Consider the following 6,921-nt stretch of genomic DNA (forward strand, 5'->3'; position numbering starts at 1 on the left):
ACACACACACACACGCACATGCACACACACACGCACACGCACACACACACACACCAGACAAACTGTAGCAGAGACTGGATTACCTCATCATGACACAGCAAATATCACAAGACCTCGTTGTCTCCCCGGGTGCATCTCAATACAACGACTTAACTCTCCTCATCTCTTTCTTCATCTGCACTCATGGGAAAGAAACTGGACAGTGGAATGCAAGTTCCTGGTAGGGATCCATCATATTTTCGCTTGACTTGTCCAGTTTTCCACTATTAAGAGGAGAGGATACTACTAGACTATTGAGATGAAGGAGAGGAGACGAGGAGAGGAAGCTACTAGACTATCGAGATGAAGGAGAGTAGACGAGGAGAGGAAGCTACTAGACTATCGAGATGAAGGAGAGGAGATGAGGAGAGGAAGCTACTAGACTATTGAGATGAAGGAGAGGAGATGAGGAGAGGAAGCTACTAGACTATCGAGATGAAGGAGAGGAGACGAGGAGAGGAAGCTACTAGACTATTGAGATGAAGGAGTGGAGATGAGGAGAGGAAGCTACTAGACTATCGAGATGAAGGAGAGGAGACGAGAGGAAGCCACTTCAGACTGTTGTCATCGTTAGTTAGACAGAGATGCAGCCATGTTGTCTGTGTTGTCATTATTTCTGAGACAGAGGAGGCAGCTGAGGGCCATGGATAGAGACAGAGGAGGCAGTTGAGGGCCATGGATAGAGACAGAGGAGGCAGCTGAGGGCCATCGATAGAGACAGAGGAGGCAGTTGAGGGCCATGGATAGAGACAGAGGAGGCAGCTGAGGGCCATCGATAGAGACAGAGGAGGCAGTTGAGAGCCATGGATAGAGACAGAGGAGGCAGCTGAGGGCCATGGATAGAGACAGAGGAGGCAGTTGAGAGCCATGGATAGAGACAGAGGAGGCAGCTGAGGGCCATGGATAGAGACAGAGGAGGCAGCTGAGGGCCATGGATTTTTAATTTTTTTAATTTAATTTTTTTACCATTATTTAACCAGGTAGGCAAGTTGAGAACAAGTTCTCATTTACAATTGCGACCTGGCCAAGATAAAGCAAAGCAGTTCGACAGATACAACGACACAGAGTTACACATGGAGTAAAAACAAACATACAGTCAATAATGCAGTATAAACAAGTCTATATACAATGTGAGCAAATTAGGTGAGAAGGGAGGTAAAGGCAAAAAAGGCCATGATGGCAAAGTAAATACAATATAGCAAGTAAAATACTGGAATGGTAGTTTTGCAATGGAAGAATGTGCAAAGTAGAAATAAAAATAATGGGGTGCAAAGGAGCAAAAATAAATAAATTAATTAAAATTAAATACAGTTGGGAAAGAGGTAGTTGTTTGGGCTAAATTATAGGTGGGCTACGTACAGGTGCAGTAATCTGTGAGCTGCTCTGACAGTTGGTGCTTAAAGCTAGTGAGGGAGATAAGTGTTTCCAGTTTCAGAGATTTTTGTAGTTCGTTCCAGTCATTGGCAGCAGAGAACTGGAAGGAGAGGCGGCCAAAGAAAGAATTGGTTTTGGGGGTGACTAGAGAGATATACCTGCTGGAGCGTGTGCTACAGGTGGGAGATGCTATGGTGACCAGCGAGCTGAGATAAGGGGGGACTTTACCTAGCAGGGTCTTGTAGATGACAATAGATAGAGACAGAGGAGGCAGCTGAGGGCCATCGATAGAGACAGAGGAGGCAGTTGAGGGCCATGGATAGAGACAGAGGAGGCAGCTGAGGGCCATGGATAGAGACAGAGGAGGCAGCTGAGGGCCATGGATAGAGACAGAGGAGGCAGCTGAGGGCCATGGATAGAGACAGAGGAGGCAGCTGAGGGCCATGGATAGAGACAGAGGAGGCAGCTGAGGGCCATGGATAGAGACAGAGGAGGCAGCTGAGGGCCATGGATAGAGACAGAGGAGGCAGCTGAGGGCCATGGATAGAGACAGAGGATGCAGCTGAGGGCCATGGATAGAGACAGAGGAGGCAGCTGAGGGCCATGGATAGAGACAGAGGAGGCAGCTGAGGGCCATGGATAGAGACAGAGGAGGCAGCTGAGGGCCATGGATAGAGACAGAGGAGGCAGCTGAGGGCCATGGATAGAGACAGAGGAGGCAGCTGAGGGCCATGGATAGAGACAGAGGAGGCAGCTGAGGGCCATGGATAGAGACAGAGGAGGCAGCTGAGGGCCATGGATAGAGACAGAGGAGGCAGCTGAGGGCCATGGATAGAGACAGAGGAGCAGCTGAGGGCCATGGATAGAGACAGAGGAGGCAGCTGAGGGCCATGGATAGAGACAGAGGAGGCAGCTGAGGGCCATGGATAGAGACAGAGGAGGCAGCTGAGGGCCATGGATAGAGACAGAGGAGGCAGCTGAGGGCCATGGATAGAGACAGAGGAGGCAGCTGAGGGCCATGGATAGAGACAGAGGAGGCAGCTGAGGGCCATGGATAGAGACAGAGGAGGCAGCTGAGGGCCATGGATAGAGACAGAGGAGGCAGCTGAGGGCCATGGATAGAGACAGAGGAGGCAGCTGAGGGCCATGGATAGAGACAGAGGAGGCAGCTGAGGGCCATGGATAGAGACAGAGGAGGCAGCTGAGGGCCATGGATAGAGACAGAGGAGGCAGCTGAGGGCCATGGATAGAGACAGAGGAGGCAGCTGAGGGCCATGGATAGAGACAGAGGAGGCAGCTGAGGGCCATGGATAGAGACAGAGGAGGCAGCTGAGGGCCATGGATAGAGACAGAGGAGGCAGCTGAGGGCCATGGATAGAGACAGAGGAGGCAGCTGAGGGCCATGGATAGAGACAGAGGAGGCAGCTGAGGGCCATGGATAGAGACAGAGGAGGCAGCTGAGGGCCATGGATAGAGACAGAGGAGGCAGCTGAGGGCCATGGATAGAGACAGAGGAGGCAGCTGAGGGCCATGGATAGAGACAGAGGAGGCAGCTGAGGGCCATGGATAGAGACAGAGGAGGCAGCTGAGGGCCATGGATAGAGACAGAGGAGGCAGCTGAGGGCCATGGATAGAGACAGAGGAGGCAGCTGAGGGCCATGGATAGAGACAGAGGAGGCAGCTGAGGGCCATGGATAGAGACAGAGGAGGCAGCTGAGGGCCATGGATAGAGACAGAGGAGGCAGCTGAGGGCCATGGATAGAGACAGAGGAGGCAGCTGAGGGCCATGGATAGAGACAGAGGAGGCAGCTGAGGGCCATGGATAGAGACAGAGGAGGCAGCTGAGGGCCATGGATAGAGACAGAGGAGGCAGCTGAGGGCCATGGATAGAGACAGAGGAGGCAGCTGAGGGCCATGGATAGAGACAGAGGAGGCAGCTGAGGGCCATGGATAGAGACAGAGGAGGCAGCTGAGGGCCATGGATAGAGACAGAGGAGGCAGCTGAGGGCCATGGATAGAGACAGAGGAGGCAGCTGAGGGCCATGGATAGAGACAGAGGGAGGCAGCTGAGGGCCATGGATAGAGACAGAGGAGGCAGCTGAGGGCCATGGATAGAGACAGAGGAGGCAGCTGAGGGCCATGGATAGAGACAGAGGAGGCAGCTTGAGGGCCATGGATAGAGACAGAGGAGGCAGCTGAGGGCCATGGATAGAGACAGAGGAGGCAGCTGAGGGCCATGGATAGAGACAGAGGAGGCAGCTGAGGGCCATGGATAGAGGACAGAGGAGGCAGCTGAGGGCCATGGATAGAGGAAGAGGAGGCAGCTGAGGGCCATGGATAGAGACAGAGGAGGCAGCTGAGGGCCATGGATAGAGACAGAGGAGGCAGCTGAGGGCCATGGAATAGAGACAGAGGAGCAGCTGAGGGCCATGGATAGAGACAGAGGAGGCAGCTGAGGGCCATGATAGAGACAGGGAGGCCAGCTGAGGGCCCCAATGGATAGAGACAGAGGAGGCAGCTGAGGGCCTGGATAGAGACAGAGGATGGCAGCTGAGGGCCATGGATAGAGGACAGAGGAGGCAGCTGAGGGCCATGGATAGAGACAGAAGGAGGCAGCTGAAGGGCATGGATAGAGGACAGAGGAGGCAGCTGAGGGCCATGGATAGAGACAGAGGAGGCAGCTAGAGGGGGCCATGGATAGAGACAGAGGAGGCAGCTGAGGGCCATGGATAGAGACAGAGGAGGCAGCTGAGGGCCAATGGATAGAGACAGAGGAGCAGCTGAGGGCCATGCGATAGAGACAGAGGAGGCAGCTGAGGGCCATGTGATAGAGACAGAGAGGCAGCTGAGGGCCATGGATAGAGACAGAGGAGGCAGCTGAGGGCCATGGATAGAGACAGAGGAGGCAGCTGAGGGCCATGGATAGAGACAGAGGAGGCAGCTGAGGGCCATGGATAGAGACAGAGGAGGCAGCTGAGGGCCATGGATAGAGACAGAGGAGGCAGCTGAGGGCCATGGATAGAGACAGAGGAGGCAGCTGAGGGCCATGGATAGAGACAGAGGAGGCAGCTGAGGGCCATGGATAGAGACAGAGGAGGCAGCTGAGGGCCATGGATCGAGACAGAGGAGGCAAGCTGAGGGCCATGGATAGAGACAGAGGAGGCAGCTGAGGGCCATGGATAGAGACAGAGGAGGCAGCTGAGGGCCATGGATAGAGACAGAGGAGGCAGCTGAGGGCCATGGATAGAGACAGAGGAGGCAGCTGAGGGCCATGGATAGAGACAGAGGAGGCAGCTGAGGGCCATGGATAGAGACAGAGGAGGCAGCTGAGGGCCATGGATAGAGACAGAGGAGGCAGCTGAGGGCCATGGATAGAGACAGAGGAGGCAGCTGAGGGCCATGGATAGAGACAGAGGAGGCAGCTGAGGGCCATGGATAGAGACAGAGGAGGCAGCTGAGGGCCATGGATAGAGACAGAGGAGGCAGCTGAGGGCCATGGATAGAGACAGAGGAGGCAGCTGAGGGCCATGGATAGAGACAGAGGAGGCAGCTGAGGGCCATGGATAGAGACAGAGGAGGCAGCTGAGGGCCATGGATAGAGACAGAGGAGGCAGCTGAGGGCCATGGATAGAGACAGAGGAGGCAGCTGAGGGCCATGGATAGAGACAGAGGAGGCAGCTGAGGGCCATGGATAGAGACAGAGGAGGCAGCTGAGGGCCATGGATAGAGACAGAGGAGGCAGCTGAGGGCCATGGATAGAGACAGAGGAGGCAGCTGAGGGCCATGGATAGAGACAGAGGAGGCAGCTGAGGGCCATGGATAGAGACAGAGGAGGCAGCTGAGGGCCATGGATAGAGACAGAGGAGGCAGCTGAGGGCCATGGATAGAGACAGAGGAGGCAGCTGAGGGCCATGGATAGAGACAGAGCTATATAGTATATATTTAGATTATGGAGTAAACATGCAGAAAGCTGTCAGTTCTAGTTGTGTCACTAACGACACTGATGGGTTTGTAAAATTATATTGGCATATTACAGAGGGATCTATATTTCTAGTGTCGCTGTCAGTATGCTAAATGACTCAAATCTACTACTAAAATGTACAAATAGTTACAGTAGTGGTAGTAGTGGTAGTGGTAGTAGTAGTAATGGTAGTGGTAGTGTCAGTAGTGGTAGTAGTAGTGGAAGTAGTAGTGGTAGTAGTAGTGGAAGTAGTTGTGGTAGTAGTAGTTGTCGTGATGGTAGTGGTAGTAGTAGTAGTAATAATAGTAGTAGTATTAGTGGTAATAGTGGTCATAGTGGTAGTAGTAGTGGTAGTAGTAGTAGTCGTGGTGGTAGTAGTAGTAGTGGTAGGGGTAGTAGTAGTAGTAGTGGTAGCAGTAGTAGTAGTAATAGTAGCAGTAGTAGTAGCAGCACCAGTAGTAGCAGTAGTAGTTGTGGTAGAAGTAGTAGTAGTGGTCATACTGGTAGTAGTGGTAGTGGTAGTGATAGCGGTAGTAGTGGTGGTGGTGGTAGTGGTAGTAGTGGTGGTGGTAGTGGTAGTAGTGGTGGTAGTAGTGGTAGTAGTGGTGGTGGTGGTAGTGGTAGTAGTGGTAGTGGTAGTGATAGCGGTAGTAGTGGTGGTGGTGGTAGTGGTAGTAGTAGTGGTAGTGGTAGTAGTGGTAGTGGTAGTGATAGCGGTAGTAGTGGTGGTGGTATTAGTGGTAGTAGTGGTAGTGGTAGTGATAGCGGTAGTAGTGGTGGTGGTGGTAGTGGTATTAGTGGTCATAGTGGTAATGATAGTAGTAGTAGTCATAGTATTGGTAGTAGTAGTAGTGGTAGTAGTAGTAGTAGCAGCACCATTAGTAGCAGTAGTAGTTGTGGTAGTAGTAGAAGTAGTAGTAGTGGTCATATTGGTAGTAGTGGTAGTGGTAGTGATAGCGGTAGTAGTGGTGGTGGTGGTAGTGGTAGTAGTGGTGGTGGTAGTGGTAGTAGTGGTGGTAGTAGTGGTAGTAGTGGTGGTGGTGGTAGTGGTAGTAGTGGTAGTGGTAGTGATAGCGGTAGTAGTGGTGGTGGTGGTAGTGGTAGTAGTGGTGGTGGTGGTAGTGGTAGTAGTAGTGGTAGTGGTAGTAGTGGTAGTGGTAGTGATAGCGGTAGTAGTGGTGGTGGTATTAGTGGTAGTAGTGGTAGTGGTAGTGATAGCGGTAGTAGTGGTGGTGGTGGTAGTGGTAGTAGTGGTAGTAGTGGTGGTAGTGGTAGTGGAAGCATTAGTAGTAGCAGCAGTAGTAGTAGTAGTAGTAGCAGCAGTAGTAGTAGTAGCAGCAATAGCAGCAGTAGTGGTAGCAGTAGTAGCAGTAGTAGTAGTGGCAGGAATAGCAGTCGAAGTAGTAGTGGCAGCAATAGCAGTAGTAGTGGTAGCAGTAGCAGTAGTAGTAGTAGCAGCAATAGCAGCAGTAGTGGTAGCAGTAGTAGTAGTAGTAGTGGCAGCAATAGCAGTAGTAGTAGCAGTAGCAGTAGTAGCAGCAATAGCA

The sequence above is a fragment of the Oncorhynchus kisutch genome, unplaced genomic scaffold (assembly GCF_002021735.2).
Source record: "Oncorhynchus kisutch isolate 150728-3 unplaced genomic scaffold, Okis_V2 scaffold2905, whole genome shotgun sequence".
Lineage (NCBI taxonomy): Eukaryota > Metazoa > Chordata > Actinopteri > Salmoniformes > Salmonidae > Oncorhynchus > Oncorhynchus kisutch.